An 11,202-nucleotide genomic window follows, 5' to 3' on the forward strand; every position below is an offset into this window, starting at 1 on the left:
TCTTAACTGTATAATCCTTCACTAACTGATTGTTGTGGTCCTCTGCCCTTACTACCTAATCTATTTAAAACATTGCCACATTCCAGTTCAGAAAATAATTATACTGTTACTAATGTAAAATAAAAATTATTACCAGCTATTTTATGTTTGTTTTTTGTTTTTCTATTTTTTACATCTGTGTCTGATATGTGCAAGTTTACTTTTGAGGGATTTCTGTACATTTGACAATATACTATTTATATAGTGCTAATCATATTACGCATTGCTGTACAGAGAATATGTAATCACAATAATAGCAGTTACTTGGATTGATGCTGAATGAGTTTAACTTACGCTAGTTTTCACATGCCCCCAAGAGAGTGCATGCATATGCGCTCATACAGAGTTGTGCGCATCTGACACTTCTGCCTCCTTATAACTGGAGAGATGGAATGTGGGAGAGATATGGCGATCTAACTTGGGCCAAGTACACACTGTTGTAGGCAGAGTACAATAAGAGCCTAGTCAATTGCAACTGAAGCAGACCAGGGTGAATATAAGTCAGCAAAATTCGTGTCAAGCAAACATTTCTACTTAGGACATTACAACTATGTTTGCTATTTTTTACTTATTGTAAACCTGGTGCAGAGCTGGATGTTATCTTGAGGTGTGTATGGCTCAGCATGTGGGCAAGTATACTTAAATACATTCCACTAAAGTCCATTTCCAGTATCCAAATAGAAATATAAAATGTCTTGAAAGTCATCTTAAATGGTCCACAACAATCCTCTTTTATACACTGAAGTGTTGCTTCTCATAGACGATAATGATAAACCAAATTCTAAGAAAATCAAGATAGGGAGATAAGTATTGGGTATTCAGTGTTTAAATTTAAAGTAGTAAAATGTAGAAATGTCAGAAACACTATTAACAACCGCTTGTAAGGACAAATACATGAGACCCTATGAATGTAAGTCCGTTTCACAGAAATGATGCATAAGAAAGTAATATCCAAAGTAACTTTGCAATCCTAGGGACAGATCCCAATTGTAAAGTAAAGTCTATGGAATATTTCACAAACCTATTGGACTTGGTTTCCATCACAGCTAAAAGGTATTTAACCTGGAGTGCCTGGATAATAGTTAATGCTAGTGATAATATGCCCAGCTTCCCCCCAACTACATAGACAACTGTTGTATTGGTTCTGGACAAAGAATAATACCTTTGGCAAAGGACTATTTGCATTTATTGATTTGTCTGTATGTATTAGACAAGGCTAACTCAACTGTCATCCTTCAGGCTGTGTATAGAATATTTTTCTTATGTGGGATTATCACTCAGGAAAATAGATTTATTAATCTGCAATATATATCCCTTTCTCTTCAGAATTAGACAGTCCTGTGCATTTAATTAGCATAGGAGCACTTATTGGATATTTTTTCCACAAATGGTTGTAGAAGTACACATGCTGTGAGAAGTGGGTGTGACTAGAACAACTTGTAGACAATCGGAGCATTAGAATGTTAACAGACACAGCATGTCAGTAGTTGAATGATGACCTGGGTGTTGTAGGAGGCAGTGACCTGTCCCTTTGTGGTTGTGTACTCTCAGAGAGGATTGTAATCACCATATATGGAAGGCAGGGGCTTGACTGAAACCACCTCGTTGGTTGAGAGGGGAGTGTCTTGGATGCAGTATCAGTGGTGGCTGATATTTTTTTGACCATGTTAGAAGGTATAGGTGATGGCATTAGACTCCAATTAATAAGACATATCATAAGTTCTTCTGTAAAAATAAAAACTGGGTTATGTTTCTTTAGTATAAATCACTCTTGTTAATTGCAAAAAGACACTGTTTTTCTTTTTTATTTGAGTTGTGATTCAAGCTGCTTTTTACAATTTACAATTTGTTCAATGTCATGTAATTACCATGGCAACAACAGTTACATGACATATGTAGGGAATAAAATGGCTTTGGCACTTTGTAAAACCTATTTCAATAGACATGCCACCCCCTCCTTTCTCTACCATCACATGATCACTGTGGAGGCCCATGACTGAGGGGCTAGATCCAGTTACATAATCCTGTGAAAAAGCAGAAACCAATTCTTCAATATGAGAGGTTTTTTGCATCTAAATCAACCACACAGATTTATTTTGTAAATGGACAATTGAGTTCTAGGAAAATCCTGCACAAATGGATCTGCTTAATGTTAAACGGGTACAAAATTTATTGTTTACAAAACACACCTATTTGGGATTGTACCTTTAAATAATACACATTAAGACACATTGAATACATGAGAGAGTGTTGAAACATAAAGACCTGTTATGACAAAATACTACTGGACTAACTTTAAATATAATTTGTTTATAATTCTCTATAAATGTGAATATCTCCAAATGGGTGTTTGTTCTATTGTAAGAGGAAGGAAAAGGTATGAATAATTCTGTAAACGCACTTTCTGTACCTTATGATTTTCGCCCTCAACTCCCCATTCCTAACTTTCAAAATCAAAACAATCTCTACAACATTATCCAATACCTCCATTGTAAAATGTCGCTGGAAGAAAACAGACTGTTGGGCTTGTACTTATTGGTGATAATTATGTGTTTCACTAGTGGTTTTAATGTTCATAAAATCATGTAATTGGGTATGACACTAGAAACTATTGTACTTAGTGTCAAGATACCCATTACCACTTTTACTAGCATTACGTCAGCGGTTCATTCTGTTCTGGTGAATATGCATTTACCACGGCTAAAGACATTGTGGAGGTCTACAGTCCGCTCCAAATGCTAGTAAAACTGTTGGTAAGACGTTTGGATCTGACAGGCTTTTTCCCCACATGTTTTCACCATTATCAAAAAACGCTATTTCAATGACGAGATATGACCCTAGAAGCCATTTTTTTTTTTTTTTTTTTTTTTTTATAGCGTCCCATACTTATGGAACAATATTATGGTCAATATTTTCCTTTTAGCTCATGTAAACAGCAGAAACTACATTGAGCTCTAAAATGCAAGAACAAAATGCTGATAAACCATGTTTGCGTTTGATCTAGATTTTTACTAGCTATTAACATCATTAGAAAAATGCCAGGGAATATGGTGCCTAAAAAGGCCTTACTGTACTAAAAATGTGCCATACAAGATGATTACACTTCTGTAATGAAATAATACTTTGCTCTTCTAGTATCCTTTCAATTGTGGGACTACTTTAAAAAAAAAAAAAATTGATGAAACTGGGCATTTTATAGTACAACATCCACAAACTGTTCAATATTCTACCATTCCAACACCACCACCCACTCCTTCACCATATTTACAATGGAAATGATCTCCTTCCCAAATACCATTTTACTACAGGTTTGGCTGGTTCCATTACTTCCCATCTCCTTCCTCCTATTTTATCTAGTTTTTCCTGATGTTAATATTTCTTTTTTATTTGTATGTTTATACTGGCAAATTTCCATTATTCTTTAAACATGCTGTTATCAAAGCTGTCATAAAACCCTCCTATGTGAACCCTATATTGCTTTAGTTATGTCCTGGCCTTTATCCTTCCCTTCTCTTACAGGCTACTTGAGCATCATATGCATGCAAAGGATTTTACTTTAGCTTTCCTCACTTTCAATATTAGAGTCTTTAAAATCTGCATTTCACCAATGATCTACTTACAGACGAAAGCAAAGGACAACGCTCTGCTCATTTTGTTCGACCCATCTGTAGCTTTTATCACCGTTTTGTACTCTTGATTGTTATTCTGACTGATTCTTGTGTGTCTCCCTTATTTTATCCTCCTTCTTAGGGGCATGTTTATTAAATCTAATTTTCATGTCCATTCCCTGAAAACTACTGTTTTCGGTGAATAGACACCAATTGAAGTATTTGCCTCATCTATCAACAGTGCATTGCAGCAGATATCATAGATATTTGCTGCTTTGCACTTTTTTTTCGTAATACATAGCAGTCCCCATAGATGTCTGGGGACTGCTATGTACCGCAATTTAACAATGAATGTAAATGTTTTTATACATACAGTGATGTACGCCAGCTCAAGCTGACACACATTACCGTTTCTGCTATTTTTCAGCACTGTTCAGCTCTGCTCCGAAAAGCAGAGCTTTACAGCGCATGTGTGGGCAGCACGGTGGCTAAGTGGTTAGCACTTCTGCCGCACAGCGCTGGGGTCATGAGTTCAATTCCCAACCATGGCCTTATCTGTGTGGAGTTTGTATGTTCGCCCTGTGTTTGCGTGGGTTTCCTCCGGGTGCTCCGGTTTCCTCCCGTTTCCTCCCGCACTCCAAAAAACCTACTGGTAGGTTAATTGGCTGCTATAAAAAAAAAATTGACCCTTGTCTGTGTGTCTGTGTCTGTGTGTCTGTCTGTGTGTGTGTGTGTGTATGTTAGGGAATTTAGACTGTAAGCCCCAATGGGGCAGGGACTGATGTGAATGAGTTCTCTGTACAGCGCTGCGGAATCAGTGGCGCTATATAAATAAATGGTGGTGGTGGTGTGGAGGGATCACATGATCCCTCCCTGTCACACTCCGCTCTCCGCAACAGTGAAGTGTAGAGAAGTTTACAGACGGAGCATGCGCACAAGGCTTTTGTGGATCGCACAGCAGCATCGGGAATGAAGAGGCAGTGTAAAGGTAAGTCTTTAACTTCACAGGAACAGCAGTTTTTTGTGACTGCTGCTCCTGTGGAGATTGTTTAATAAATATGAGAAATAGTTCAATCCTTATCAATGCGATAAGGATTGAAAACTATTTTTCATTTTATGTGGCTGTTGATAAGTGTGCCCCTTACTGTCTGCCATGAATCAAAACATCTGTTTGAGAGGTGGCCCTCACTCAAATGAGTGAGGCCACCTTAGCTTGGCCGTAGTTACCACAGGGCCATCTTAACAGCATTATAGGCCACTGGGCAAAGAAGTACAGGGGGTACTACCTAGACAACCGCTCACAGGAATAAAAATGTAAATTATAGATAAACACATTTTTGCGTCAAAGGGTGCAGAACAGAGTCAAAGAAAACCAAAACGAAGCCACTATCTATTCATAGCCTTTAAACTTCATTGTCCTCTGTTTCATTATTGACATGTAATTGGTAGCAGGGGGAGGCAACTGACATGAACTGTTAAAAATATTAGAACTTTATTATAGCTTTACAGTTTCAAAAAAATTATGTGTTGATTTCGTCTTGCTTATGTACAATTGGTACGTGTATGTTGTTTTCGTCAATGTCAAGATATGTATTTGCAGCAGCAAGATCACATGTACAGATAACAGCTGTTACTGAGGTGATTAGACCACCTAAACATTTTAATAAAGATGGTTTGAAGGTTCTGAATAAATCTTCCGAAATAACTTACTGAAAAATTGAAAGGCTTATGGGGCCCCTATGCTTGTGGGGCAACTGCCTAGCATATGCAAAATTTGATTGTGATACCACCAACATCACGACTAAAATGGGAAAAAAAATATTACCCCCGAAATGTCTTACATTGAACATGTAAATACTTATGGATCATTTACAGTTGAGTACAAAAATGACACATTTTGAGTAGCAAGGTATTTGAAACTCAAAATAGGATCTTAAATGCATCTACATTAAGATATACGTTTAAATTGCTAGGGTCTGTAGTGTCACATAGGAAAATACTGTAAAAAAGCAAAAACCAGACATTGTAGAAAAAAAATCCTTTTTTTTTAAATAAATACTCCTCCACTCTCTCGTTCAACACTTTATTAAATGTTTAGTTCCAACTAGCTTTTCTTCCTTTCTAAAGAAAAAAAAAAAATCAGACATTGAACTTCTCCTTGAGGAACCCCAACATGAAAGACAGGCCAGGACACCTTCCGCAATTAACCAATCCAGAGCAGTTTCACTCTGATAGGTCAGAGCATTAGAAAGCCACTCGGATTGGTTAGTTGTAGATAGATTCCAGATGAAAATATCACTGCTCTAGAACGACAACTGCCATTAGGAATATACAGTACAAGCAAATATGGTAAAAGTCATTACAATGCTACAGAAATTAGATACAAATATTTATTATGCAACTCGATACAGAGTGACACAAACAGATGTACAGAATTGCTTATTAGGATCTTCAATAAATGCAGTTTAACACATAACGCATAACAAGCATATATAAAAGTGTAATAAAAGTTGATCACTCAGCAAGCTCATGCTACAAATGGTTCTGAATAGATGAACTGGTAGTTTAACAGTCGAATTGTACTGAACACTATTGGGACATCAAACACACACACACACACACACACCCACCCACACACCCCCCCCCCCCCTTCCCCCTCTTGCCCTGCTCGAGTTCTCATTCACGCATGTGGACAGGACAGATAAGCTGTTTTTAACTATTCTTATGTACGAGCATATTGTACTTGAGTTGCAGTGTGAGGCATTTTGTGCCTCTTTTTTTTATTAAAAGCTTTCTATTATATTTATCTGTCAACCTGTGTTTGATGGCATTACACTATTGTGGTCACTTTTGAGTTCTAGTACACTCCGGGGCTGTGATACATGTGGTTCAGTGATTCTTCATAGACAGTATCTGAGTGGATTCATCAGCATTTATTTCACGCTGCTATCACGAGAATCTCTGGTACGGGAATTATACATATGTGGAATACACTTGTGATGTCATACATTTAATGCACTATGTTTGGCGCCCCTTCTCTTTTGTATTTGTATCTATCAGGTTGACACTTGAAGACCAGTGTTGAATGTTTTGGGAGCTGCCATCCTGTTTACTAAGTATACATTTCATCCTTGCACATTTGCACTTATAAGCGCCTGTCTGCTTAAATTTGTTGGGAGGGATATATATATATATATATATATATATATATATATATATATAATGTATGTATCTATATATCAATATTATATGTATGTATCTATATATCAATAATGATAATAGTATATTGAAAAGTCAGTGAATAATATATTAATTTGTGGCACTGTTCCCAACAAGCCCTGGCAACTATAAGCCACTTGCATGCCCTGACATTCAGGATCTGCTGGGACCTGTAGTGCACATATTAGAGTAAATTGGATTGCCATAGAAGAAAGAAGAACAACTGTAAGGATTTAGGAGCACAATAAAGTAGAGATTGGGGGAGTATTTATTTAAATGAAATGAATTTTAATATGGTAAGTGTGTTGTTTTTTTGTACTTTACTTTGTGGCACTACATTCACACACCAAAGGGTACAGTAATTGCATGAAAAGAAACCATATTTTTCTCTATATTTTCTTGGAGAGTACACTTAAAAAAAGACCCCAATGTCGTGATAAAGTAAAGACCTATCTCTTGTGATTAAGAATTTAATCTCCAGGTTTTGTGTCCTGCATCTAACAGGTAAACCTTTAAAGAGCTTAAATATTTTTGAGATGAAGTCTAAAATGATGGATAATAGCATGCAGTGATGTACATACAGTAACAGTCACATCCAATGTCCAACATATTCAATCTTGCCATGGTATAAGAATTTACATATTTAACCCATTCAGAACTCCTCTGATGGCAGTGAATTTTCTCTCTGTCATTATTCCACAGTCAAGACCTGATTAAGGTTTCCAGCCGGCCTATGCAAATACACCGGTAGCCACCACCACCAATCTTCAAATCAATTATTGATTGCTGATACAAAATGTATTTTGAAGACAGTAGAATTAGCGCTAAGGCATGCCATTGTATAAATATATATTGTTTTATATTTAAATAAATAGACACAAATCCTTCATTCCTGCTGTTTGGAGAAGCCTTGCATATTCCTCAATTAACTATACAAAAGAAACCACTAAAAAGAACAGCGCTGAGAATACTTACTATATACTCACTGATTCACTATAAATACATATATAATGTGCAGTGGTAGAATCTTGTTTACAATTTTATAACATTTAATACATAAAACACATTTCATTCTACAAACATTAAAATATCATACTGTACATAGGGAGCTACATGTTGCCGGAACTCATTACATTCAGCATTCAAATTTAGACAAATTGTGCTGTTCTCTCTTACCTGATCTTGCAGCATAGATTACCTGATGTTCTCTTTTGCTTGTTTTTGGCGCGTTGTTGTCAGTTGGCTTCTGGATATTTGGAGTCCTGTATTAAAAATGTTCAAAAACTGTATTATGATTCAAAAAGTTAACAAACCCTGACTGATTAGGCTGTTCAAACACAACACTCCATTATAGCCAAATAAAACAACCCCCTACTACAGGCATATATACCCAATAAAATATATGACAATGATTTATAATCATATAAATACATCTACCAGCCTCATCAGTTCTGTATTTAGAATTCTAGTGACCACTGAAATCACAGAGAGCATCCTCGTGAATGCCACACAATACAGATATCACGCCCCACAACAGCCAGTTCATCACACCCCCAGCAGCAAATTTATGATTCCCCCAGCAAATTCATTACCCATCCCAACAGCCAATTAATTCCCCCTCAGCCATTTTTATCAACCACAGAAGCCAATTTATGCACCTCAGCCAATTTATCACCCCCCCTCACCTATAAAAAAAAAAAAAAAACTGGTCAATTTGTGACCCTCCCACCAGCCATTTCATCATCACCTCTCCTCCACTTATCAAGCACCCTCCCCAGACAATTTATCACCTCCTCCTCTCCCCTGATATTTTAGCAGTAGATTTAATTTACCTTCCTCTCTTCTGGCCCTGCTTCTCTTCTTTTTCACGCTCCAACACTGCACTGCAGAAATATTTGTTTCTTCTTGACAGGCAGCCTGGTAGCATATGCGCTTACTGTTAGCCTGCCTGTCAGTACTGTGTGAACTGTGTTTAGTTTGGACTCAACAGATGTGGTAATCTCATGAGACCAAACTAAGACAACCGCAGCCACACTGACAGAGCAGCTAACAGCATCGGATTTGCTGTTATTCACCTGGCTGCATAGTGACAGTTGGGGCCACGATCTTCATACCAGGGGCGACCTGATGACCCACTAGCAACCACCAACAAACAAAAAAGCACTTGGTAAAATTATGTAAATTCTGCCGCTGCACCCCCGGGAACCCAGCTCCCCAGGCTGCAGCCTGCCCTGTTCACAGTGGTGTTTTCTCCGTGCTCTACGATGTATGTCACAACAAACTAAACATTCCAACCAGAGTCTTTATAACAGCCTGATGTCACTTTTTTTTCTACAAGACCATCAATTTACCCTATGAAAAAAAGAAATATGTACATATTTAACAACATATGTCTACAAAACAGGCCCATCTTTAGTAGAGATGAGTAAAATTTTAATTCATTACAGTTTTCAGTGCAAAATTTTGCACTTTTTGCCGGCGTAAAATGGCTAAAGGATTCCCAGCCCTACCACAACCTTTGCAAAATAGCCTATTCCACAGCAATCCTATCACACAAAATTTCACTCCTCTCTAATTTTTAGTCTATGCACTCCCCCTTTTTCTTTTAGTACCTAATGTGGGATCAAGCCAACCAATGCTGTACAGAATCTTCTCTTTCTCCTCTTCACCCTGCTGTCAACATAAGGAAAGGATCCAGTGCAGTGTTGACGAGTGTGGGCACTACTTGGACGGGCTGGGCCGGGGGGCCGTCCCCCATCCCCCGGTGGATATATGCGGTGCCGTCAGCATACACTGAGTATTACCCAGCGCACAGGCGGCCGCATCACATGACACTCGAGTGTCGTGATGAGGGCCGCCTGTGCGCTGGGTAACACTTAGTGTATGCGGACGGCACCGCATGTATCCATGAGCGGGAGAGAGGGGGGGGGGGAGCTGCAACGCAGCGCAGACTCTCTTGGCCGGGTGGATGGCAGCCCACTCATCCACAGCCAGGGGGCGGGGGGGATGCCCAACCGCATGACACATGGGTAGTATTCTGTGTATACTACCCATGTACAGGGCAAAACATAAAACATTAATACAAATGAAAAAAGAATATATATATATATATATATATATATATATATATATATATATATATATATATATAATAGATATACATATGCGCTCAATATCAGACTAGGTGACACACTTGCAGCAGCGGGGGAACCAAGGAATCACTCCTTGTAGATACAGTACAAATAAATATGTTCCAACTGCGCTCGCGAAGTGTTAGTGAAGAAAAAGGGTGAATATTGTAGCAGAATAAATAAAACACATCATATACAATGGCTGGATATAACAAAAATAAAGGTGGTGTATCAATGCATACCATAGAGTGAACTGCAAAATGATCTGAATAGAGAAAAAACAAAAAAAACAAAAAAGAGCATAAAATCCTTGGCTCTATGAGTCTACAAAAAAAACACACAATGTCTCTGAAGAACACTAGTAGGATATGGAAGTTGCTGTCAATGGAGTGTAAACCAAATAGGGATCAATCCGGAAATCCACACATGTCCACGTTTGTTAGGATATACCTCAAAAAAAAGAAGGAAAAGAAAGGGAAGGAGGGAGGGGGGGGGGGGGGAAAGAAAATTGGAGAGTGAAAAGGAGAAAAGAAGAAAAAAAGAAAAGAAGAAAAAAGAGGGTAATATCAGCTGGTGATATGTGTTATGATTGATACACAGTGATATTGTAGTAAGGAATACAACTTGCTGACTGAACAAACTCATGTGACCAGGGGGGGTTAACTAAAAGCAGTTTAATAAGACCCAATATTGGCCATAACGATCAACTACAGTGAATCATGCACAGCATGAAACGCTAACTGAAATATAAACAGAAAAAACATGTGAGCAATAAAAATTGGAAGATGAAGTGATGACCGGAGTGTGCACCACCAAACTCACGCTAGTGTTGGTAAAACGGCGTGGAAGCGTTGCTGGAGTAAGGAGAATCAAGGTCCAATGATCTCCTTCAGGATGGAACTCCAGAACAGGCAGGCTGGTTGCAAACGTCGGATCGTGTACGCCGGAATCCGCGGGTGAGATGCGTTCCACAGTGGAGCGCAGAGTCACTTCCTATCTACGGATGCCGGAATGAGTCAAAAAGGTGTCCCAACGCGTTTCATCTCAAACGGAGACTTCTTCAAGGATCCGGCATCCGTAGATAGGAAGTGACTCTGCGCTCCACTGTGGAACGCATCTCACCCGCGGATTCCGGCGTACACGATCCGACGTTTGCAACCAGCCTGCCTGTTCTGGAGTTCCATCCTGAAGGAGATCATTGGACC

Source organism: Mixophyes fleayi, chromosome 8 (genome assembly GCF_038048845.1).
Source record: "Mixophyes fleayi isolate aMixFle1 chromosome 8, aMixFle1.hap1, whole genome shotgun sequence".
NCBI lineage: Eukaryota > Metazoa > Chordata > Amphibia > Anura > Limnodynastidae > Mixophyes > Mixophyes fleayi.